The sequence below is a fragment of the Solanum stenotomum genome, chromosome 1 (assembly GCF_019186545.1).
Source record: "Solanum stenotomum isolate F172 chromosome 1, ASM1918654v1, whole genome shotgun sequence".
Taxonomy (NCBI): Eukaryota; Viridiplantae; Streptophyta; class Magnoliopsida; order Solanales; family Solanaceae; genus Solanum; species Solanum stenotomum.
The window spans coordinates 15996471-16006692 of record NC_064282.1 but is presented as its reverse complement, the minus strand read 5'-3'; the positions used below and the strand labels follow the sequence as shown (position 1 = coordinate 16006692).

At 34.8% G+C, this 10222-nt stretch overlaps 1 long non-coding RNA gene across 1 annotated transcript; it reads right to left on the bottom strand.

The window, feature by feature from the left end:
• Window positions 1–815: 815 nt before the first annotated feature.
• Window positions 816–2412, bottom strand: LOC125849807 (uncharacterized). The gene is made up of 2 exons (XR_007444711.1): window positions 2164–2412; window positions 816–949 (listed from the first exon to the last, which is right to left on the bottom strand). It is a non-coding gene; the product is annotated as an uncharacterized LOC125849807 (long non-coding RNA).
• Window positions 2413–10222: the final 7810 nt, after the last annotated feature.

Below are 10222 nucleotides of genomic sequence, written 5' to 3'. Positions count from 1 at the left end.
AATGTATCAAACCTAATGTATCCCGTGCACAACGCTATGTATCCCTCTATGTGGAATGTATCAAACCTTATGTATCCCGTGCACAACGCTATGTATCCCGCAAACATTATTTATAAGGAATTTTTGGTAAATAGAAAACTAGAAGGGATAGGATGTTATTTAGTACTTATATTATGTGGTTCCTATAATTTATACAAAAAACATTTGCTTATTAAATATCTTAGGAAGACGATCAGAAAATAGGAGAAATATCAGGAAGCAAAAATATTGAGGGGAGATATTTTAGGGACAAAAACGTGATTTCTTTAATCCCTTTATATTTTGGTATTTTTTCGTTCTTGTTTATTATTTATTATTTTGCTCTATTTTATCTATGTTGGTGAAAAGTTAAACTACTATTATATAAGAGTAATTTAGGTTCTTAAATTGTATAATTAGGTATTTCCCTCTTTTTATTTCCTTATCGATCTCCATATGCATTCATTTGTTAAATAACTCGTTCGTAATTACTTTTTAGTCTAGTGTTAATCTTGATAGGGTTTTTCTGAAGAAGGAAAAAAAAAAGGAACAGGGGAAAGGGAAATGGGAAGGGGACAACAAGGTGCGGAACTAAATTCTTGTCTTTAACATGCGAGTTCAGCTAGCTAACCAATTAAACTACTAAGATTTTTCAACCTTGATAGGTTAAAATTTTTGACTCACAATTTTAGTTACCGATGCAAGAAAAAATAACCGCCCACCAACACCCTCACCCCAAAAAAGAGAGATTTACATTTCCATCGTTATATATATATATAGTTACAAAAGTATCCACCTTAAGAAAAAACATAAAATATTGTTCATAAATTTGTTGTTGATAATTACATTAAGAAAAATAAACTCTCACTCTCTAGTGACTTAATACCACTAGATAGAGTGTCTAGCGACCTTTTATTATAAATAAATAATCCTCCACATGGATAAGTAAAAACAAAGAGAGTTAGACCTTACCTTATCAATCTTAATAATGTAACAAAGTCTCGAAAATATACTCAACTCTGTAATTCCAAAGAATCACTCTTCATATTTAAACATTCAATTATTTTTGAGAAAAAATATATATTTTTTTAAAGAAAGTTCATAAAGTATAAACATTCTAAGTAGATCGTGTCCTCCAAAATGCAAAAAACACTTTAGGTAAGAAAGCAACAGAACTTTCTATCCTATGTGGAGTTGAGATTGCAATTATCATTTTTTCAATTGAATTATGTGAATCATTTAGTTTTGATAAAGCATATGTTGAATCTATCATCGATCAATTTTTGCAAGCAAAATCATTAACTGGGTGTTCTTCAAATTGTAGGATGACAATTGAAAGAATTTGTGATCACAAAAACATAAGTTGTCAAATGGATATTGTCTTTTCTCATGTTTTTGTGATCACAATTTTTTTTCCATTAACATCATATAACTTGCTCAATTGATTGTTTTGCTTGCAAATATCGATAGACAATCGATCCAACATCTTATTTATCAAATATAAATGGTTCATCTACAATGAAATAATAATTACAATTTCAATTCCACAAAGAATAAAAAATTGTTGCTCTCTTACATAAAGCATTTTGTATTTTAGAGAATGTGGTCTACTAGAACACGTATATTTTATGAAATTTCTTTCACTTTTTTTTTGCATTTAAGAGCTCTTTTTTGTCATAATTATCACAATAAGACATACGCTACATAAACTCTTATTGATGAGTGTTTGAATCCAGGACCGTCTTCAAAAGTTTAGGGGGATAAAGCCAAACTTCATAAAAAAAAAATTAGTATTTTTTTGGTTGGCATATATAAATTGAACAACTATAACATAGTCAGTAAAATTCTATAAATGAGATCTGTAAAGGGAAAGATGTACGAGAACCTTATGAAGTAAGCGTATAAAAAAATGTAATTTTCAATGAAAAATATAAAATATAATCAAAATAATAAAACCTGACTTAAAAATTTGATATATATATATCTTTAGAAAAAAATTGAGATTCCAAGAGATTGCTTTAGGAATTTTATGATCGAAATGGTCCTATATGAATCTCAAACTATAGTGCGTACAAAAAAGAACAAACATGCATATTTATATAAGGAAAAAGGAAAATTGAGATATTAGTGAACAAATTACTATACCAGTGGGAAAGCTAAGGGACTCACATATGAACCCTCAAGCCTGTAATAGAGTTGTTGGTGCTGGTGGATTACTTCTCCCTATTGCATTCTAGATTTTGGTGCACCAATTTTGAAAACTATTTTTGGAACGATAGAAAAGAAAGCTTAAATATATTCTCCAAGGTGGAGAAATGTATAGAGAAATAGAGAATGCATTTGAGGAATGAAAAATTATGGAACAAAGGAAGGGCTTTTATAGTTGGTGTGAGGTGTTTTTTAAAGATAAAATATGGAAATACTGTAAATAACTTTCTATATCTATTGATTTAGATTAGATTTGATTAGAAGTCAAAATTAACCAAATCTACCAATCTTAAAACCTACCAAAAACAATAAATAATTTTAGCAAGAAAATCATTATCATAAAATAGGCAAATAAATTATTATTATTATTATTATTAAGTCAACTTTTGTTCGGTCAACATTCATATACTTTATAGTGGTTTTCTTATCTCTATATACATTAATATGCGAACTACTCAATTTCATACAATGTAGTCTATAATATTAATCTTGAAAGTTTAGATACTTTTGACTCACATTTTAATTATAATTTCATCATTTTTATTGGTTTGTCTTGATTGAATTATATAATATCTTAATTTTAGGAAAATCATCTTATGTGATTGTCCTTATATCTAACTGTAAATAAATATAAGTTACGGCATATTTTTTTAATATAATGGTAGTTCCTCAAATTAAATTTAAAGCTAATTAATTAGTAATAAGTTGTTTTTTGGAGCCAAACAATTTATAAATAGAAAATAATAAATAAACTTATAAGAATGAGAAGTTATAAATATATAGACACACACGCTTTTGAATACCAAAGAGCGGTTGAGAGAAGAGCAATACGTAGGACGTACTTAAAAGGAGGTTCCTTCCTCTCTTTATTCTCCTAATTTCGGTCCTCACATTTCTGGTATCAAAGGCCTATCCTTCCACTTTACAGGAAGTTCTAAAAGAAAAGAAAGTCATCTTTGTTGCCAACCTCCTGGCTTTATTCTTATACTGATCAAGCTGCATTGTTTTTTTTTTCTAATAGATTCCACTAGGCTTGCTTGCACGACTTCCCCCTTGCTTTAAAAAAAAGGGCAAGTCAAGTAAGTATGCAGTGATCTAAACCACTTAAATAAGCAACACTTTTACAACTCCGTATCAACTTGATAATGACTTGGTGTTTCTTTTTCCTAAATTTGGCTTGGGAAGGGGAACTGGGGGAGGGGACTACAATGTGGGGGGATAGAACTCACACAACAATAAGATAGGAATTGAGATAGTCAATGTTATGCCGTAATTTTATTATCATTAGAAAAATCACTTTTTGAATGTTCTAAGTATAAAACAATTTGAGAAAAATACTTAGAAAAGAGTCGTCACTTAATTTTTTAAAGAAATTAAGAAAACTTAACTTAAAAAGGCCTTAACAGATATACCTTTAAAAATTTAAAGAAAATGGATAAGAGGTTCTTATTTCTACTTTAAGAAGGTATTAACACTTAAAGTAGCCCCTAACACACGGTTATCCAACAACTTGACTAAAATATTTGACAATTTGAGAAAAATAATTAGGTACACAAAATAACTTCTTCTTTTTTGGAGTTTTTAGGAAAATGAAACTAATTTAATCATTTGAAAGTGATCAAAACTTCTAAAAATATAAATTAATATTATCATTTCAAAAAATAACACTGAGTTTAACATTTTAAAGACGAAATAAAAATTTTAACTTTAAAAAAAAACAGATTATGTAAGAATTCATTTGAATCACTTTAAGAATCATAATTTAAAGCAATTTGGTTAATTAAAGCAAGAAACTAACTTAATTAGTTGAAGGCAAGTGAAACTTTTCTTTTTTTTTGGCTAAAGATATTTGATCAAGTAAATAAAGAACATGAAATTGACAAAATGAAATTCATTAAAGTTAATCAACACAAAGAAAATGGTTCATCTTTTGGGAGATTCGACTAAGTTAATTAACAATTATAAAGTTAGAGTCAAATAAAAACAAACAATAAATCATCGCAAATGAATAATTAAAGAGTCAGAGAGAAACTAAATTAAGGCCCTTTTGGATCTTTGCTCCCATTTCCACCCTCGTATATGAACTATATATTGTTGTATATCGTCCCAGTATACAGCTAGATATCAACCCCTTTGCACCTCTTTCGGAGCAGCGAGTGGAGACAACGAGCTTGAGAGGGTAGCGATTTTTTCACCACGAAAGCCAAATACGAATAGCAAATCAAGAAAATCTGAGCGGCGACCCTCTCGAAACTTAGAACAAGAGAGCTAAATATAAAATTTTAAGTGTAAAATCACTATTGCCAAAGAACTCAAAAAAAAAAAACTTTTAGTAAGCTATTTTTCGTATATGACCTCAAAATCCCAATCTTTTTCGATTTTTCCCCTCCTCTTAATCACAAAGGGTAGAGGGTTATTTATAGGGGAAGTTGGGGCGATTTAGGGGGGAAATCCATTGGAAAATTCAAACAAAATTTGACGTTGAGGCTGCTAGGGTATGGGTTCTACAGGGTAGTTGGACGAGATTTTCGGATTTGCAGCGCAATTTGCTCGCTGGATTTTTATTTTCGCGTGAAGAAGAAGAACGCGATCTAGAAGGGTGGGGTCGTCTGGTTTGTTGGAGTTTCTGGGTTTCTTCTGGGTTGTACGCGTGAAGAAGAACGTGTAGGGGTGGGTGTACTATATTGTATTGCTGGAATGGGTCGGATACGGTGTTGTATTGATATGAATTGCTTTGTTTAGGATTGGGTTGAACATTGAATTAAAACTGGGCCGACTGAAATTGAGAGGAAAGGCATAAAACTTGGTCAAATGAGTTTAAGGGATTTGACTAATAAGTTACAATTTTAACCGAATTGAGTGGTCAATTGCATTAAGAATTTAGCCAATGAATTAAGAATGTAGTCAAATGGAATTCATTTAGTAGATTCGGCTAGTGATTAAATAAGACGAATTAATATAAATTAATTAATGAGCTTCTTAATTTTAATAAAATAAAATAATTGACTTAATTATAAACTAATTAATTCAAAAGTGTAAACTATTATATAACTAAACTAATTAGTAAGATATTTAAGCAAAACAAAAATCTTTTTTGAGATGATTTTCGAATATTTATAAAATATACTAATTATATAAATATGTTTATCATTTAAAATATTATAAAAAGTGACCAAGTGACCAAACTATTTAAAATATCTTGAAAAATATTTTGAATTTTATAAAGTCAATTATTTCAAATTGTTTTGAACTTTAAGAAGTTCGATGGTTAACTTATATTGTGGAGGTCCAAAATTAGTTGTCAACAACTGTCCCACGTTTGACTTGGATTGATGAAAGAAATTCGAGGCAAATGAAATTGACTAATCCAATTTGGCCGACCACATCTTCGTCTTTCGAAAAAAGGGAATTTCGTACAGACTTTAGGAATTATGGTTGAACCCCGAAATTGGGTTTCCTACATATCTCAAGCTATATGAAAATTCAGGCAACTTGTAGTTCTATACGCTTGATTTAACACATGACTCTAAAAGAGTTCGAAAGCTATCCCGATATCGAATTATGGAGAGACCGGAATGCTCGAGAATAATATTCAAAAGCGAATGATGGAATATAACCTAGTTTCAACATTGATCCTGCCTACATATCCCTCAACTTAGGGAATCATGTTGTTTATAGTTCAACTCAATCGGTTGGAAAGAAAATATATTATGTAAGATAATCTTCGGTTCAGAAAAAAATGACAAAGTAAATCGAGTATGAAAAAAAGGTTTATAAACTCTTAGTCATGAATGTGGCGCGCTTCACACCTATAATTAAAAACTTACACAGACATAATTTTCAAAGCTCTTGGCGCATTGTCACTTGTATTGGAAAGTTGGTTCTGGTGAACCCAAAAATTTTCAGATGCGAAACTGGAACCGATAAACCTAAGAAAATCCCATATGCCTTTCTGATAGGGGTGATGTTTGATTGTGGTGGAAGTCACTCCTCAGCTCGTGTCTTAAGAGTTTGGCACTCCTCTTTGGAGTATGTCTCACTTCGCTGATTTTCAAATTGTCGGAATTCTTCAGCAACATATTCAGGTACCTCATTTTCTTCTTCATATTTTTCGCATTCATCATCACCTACCTCATTTTGTTCATTCGGCTCGTGACATGACATTGGCAGGTTTTAAATTATTACTACTAAAATCATAAACAAAAAAAGTTAGGAAAGTAAACGTAAACAGATAAGTAAAATAAACAGGATTTCGATAAGAGAGGCTTTTCATTTTAAGTTGAAAAAATTAGGAACAAACTTTGATCATGACCAAGGGTCATATAGACTTTTCAAAACATCACGAAAGATTTCAAAGACTTAAAACACATAAAATTGCATAAAAGGTGGGTCCCGGGCCTCTTCCGAACTACCACCAATTTTCACAACAAACAAAAATACATGTCTTTTTCACCAAGCTGCACGGGAAATCAGAAGCGGTGTAGAGGGCCAATTCTGCAACTGCTCTTCTGTTTTAGCATCGCGGATCCCTGGGGTCCTGACTTCATCCTCGATGATTGCATCAACTTCTTCGAACAGGCCCCAGATTCCTTCCCCAAGACCATCATCCTTGACATATTCTCGCACTGGGAATGACTGGTACAAATGAGGCATTGATCTGGCAAGCATTCGATCAGCACTTTTGTTCATCACCTCCGCTTCATCAGCATCTGTAGGGACATACCCCAAGCCAAACTTTGCTCCTCCGGCAGGAATTTGAATAGGCTCAACAATTCCTTGGAAATGCTTCCCCAACCCGAAACCTGATGCGAAACCACTCCGGAGCATAACAACAACAATTATCTTGTACACAGAAGGCATAAGAGGCTGTGGAGCCAAATCATCACCAGTGGCATTTACCAGCTCCACCATGTAAAAATCACAACCTCGGGAAACCTCATCAACAATCGGCACATACCCATCGAAATAGCTCCTTTCACCATGAATGACCAATTCCTGGTCCTTCCACACAAATTTCATCAGTTAGTGAAGAGTAGAGGGCACAGCTCTAGCCATGTGGATAAACGGTCTTCCCAGAAGTAGATTATAACTGGTGTTAATATCCAACACCTGTCACTTCACGTTAAACTCTGCGGGACCCATCTCAATTACCAAGTTTACCGCACCCAAAGTGTCTCTTTGCTCTCCATCAAAAGCTCTCACATTGACATGGTTATGATGAAGCTTTCCCAAGTCAAAATTTAGTTGTTTCAAAGTGGAAAGTGAGCAAATGTTGAGACCAGACCCGTCATCGACAAGAACGCGATTTACAATCTTGTCTCGACATTTAATGGTGATGTACAAAGCCTTGTTGTGTATCCTGCCTTCAAAGAGTAGCTCTTCGTCACAAAAATTGATGCGGTGTCCTCGAACGACCTAGCTTATCATGGCCGCCAGGTTGTCACTGTCGGTACCCACGGGTACATAAGTGTCATCTCATCAGAGCCTGTCTATGCAATTGCGAACTCATCAACAAAGTCCATACAGAAATCTGCACCAGCTTTTTCTCCAAATGTTTCACGATCGAGTAATCCTTTGGCTGCATTTTTTCTTCAAAACTCCTCTACTTTAGCTTCACTAATTGTCCTTTTAGACCGATCCTTCTTTTGCACTCCATGGGTAACTCTTCCAGTGTATAACATCTGCCGAAACTAGTCATACCCTGGGTAGCGGCCGCTTCAATCACAAACTTTTGTCGGTAGGGAATTTCTCTTGGCACTAAGGCAACAGCCTTCTAAGGTGTGATAATTATAAATTTCTTCTTCTCTTTTATGGACAATGCAGCCACAGCCTTCTCGAGATCATTGGCCCAACCAAGACAATCGCCTTCGTCATACATCATTCCTCCTCTATCATGTTGATATTGACGCCTTCATGATTCGGAAGAGGATTGTTGTTGACATTAGATGCAGCAGTCTGAAGCGTGACCACTTTCTAGTCAATCAAATCCTAGATCTTGTGCTTCAAGTTGATACAGTCTTCAGTATCATGTCCAACACTGTTGGAATGATACACACATTTTTTGTCATGTCTGTAAAACCTAGAATTGGTATCGATAGGCTTGGGTCTAACTAGATGCATGAAACCTGCCACAGTCAGCCGTTCAAACAGATGTGTTCGACTCTCAACGAGAGGAGTAAAAATTTGGGCTAGTTTTTTCTCAAATCTTGGCCGGGAATCATAGTTGCCTTGTTGGGGAGGACGCATTTTATGATAATTTTTGGTGTTTGGGTGAGGAGCTTGGTATCTAGACAGAAATTAGTTGGGTAATTTGGTTGTGGAGCTTGGTAAGTGAAAGGATTATTTAGGTAGTGTGGATGTGGGGTTTGACTAGACATTCGCGCAGTTTGGGGCTGCATTGCGGTAGTGATAAGGTGGAGTATTCTAGTAAACATGATGGGGGTATTTTGGTAACATGAGGGGGGGGGGGGGTTGATAATCAGCCTCTACAAAACAAACTGAGTGTGAGCTCTGCAAAGGTCGAGAACAACCTTGGTACGATGAAAATTGTCTTGAGGGTTTCTTTCTCTCAGATGCATAAGAGATTGAAGACACGTCTTCCCTCTTCTACTTTAATAGTTCCGAAGATCTGAGCGAGGCAGCAAAACGACCAATCATCCCGATTCTTAATCCATCTTCGATAGTCTCACCTACCTTGACTATATCAGCAAACTTTGCTCAAACGAGCAACATGATCCTATCATAATATTCGGGCTCTTGAACACGCACAAATACTTCAACGATTTCTTTCTCAAACATAGGAGGCCGAACCCAAGTTGTTTCCTTTCTCCATCGATACGCGAATTCTCTATTACTCTCAACTTTATCTTCTCCAATGAATAACGATCAGGAACAATCTCTACATTGTAGGCAAATCGTTCGATAAAATCTTTAGCTAGAGCATTCCAACCAGGCCATTGTCTCGTTTCCTGAGATGTAAATCACTCCAGGGATTCTCCACTGAAACTTCGGCTAAAAAGCCGCATTAATAAAGTTTCATCTCTTCCGACCCCCACAAGTTGGTCATAGTAGACCCTTAGGGGTTCCCTATTCCTCCGAAAAGGTCAAATTTTGGCACCTTGAACCCTTTCGGAAGGTCCAAATTTGGATGAATGCATAAATTCTCATAACTCAAAACCGTCAACTTCAGGAATACACTGTAACTCTTTCATAGCCTTTCAAATCTCTTCCTCCATATCCAGCTTAGCGGCCTCTTTCTTTGACCTCCACTCTCTCTCTTCATAGTGGTCGAGCTCAGAACCATTGGCGTCATGCTTATTAGGGATCGAGATTTGGAAAGTGGTGGAGCAATGGAGGGACTGTGGCATTTTGAGAGGCTTGATAGTTTTGAGGGAAAGTCTAGGGGTTGGTATACTAATTTTGGTAAATGAGGGAAGTTTTTGGGTTGTCAACGTTTTGGTTTTGAGGGGGTGGACCAGTTTGGTGGTTGGCATTGTGGGGAGGAAGTTGCACTTAAAGGTTGGTATTTTGAGGAAGGGGTTGTCACGACTCGGGATCACCCCCTAGTCGTAACCGGCGTACTAACAAGCCTCTTAGCAATCATTCATCGCATAGATACTAAAACCATAAGGAATTAAAAACTTTCTTTACCAAGAAAACATTTCATTAAAAAAAACAATAGCAAATGGAAGACTTTCTAGACTTTATACATGATGTCTCAAAACCATCTAATACTTTAGAGTACAAAATTCGGGACCAATCGCATACACAACTTAAACAATACTAAAAAGACATAAAAGAACATATGGGGTATTGTCCTCGAATATATGAGGACTCACCAAGTCTTCATCTTCAACACTTAGAAACCTATCAAATAGCCATGACATGTCACCCATCTCCAAATCCCTACACTTTAGTCAAAAAGGGAAAGAAAGGGGTTAGCACAATTAAGTACTAAGTATGGAAGCCATGCAAAAACATGCTAAAAGGGACGTTT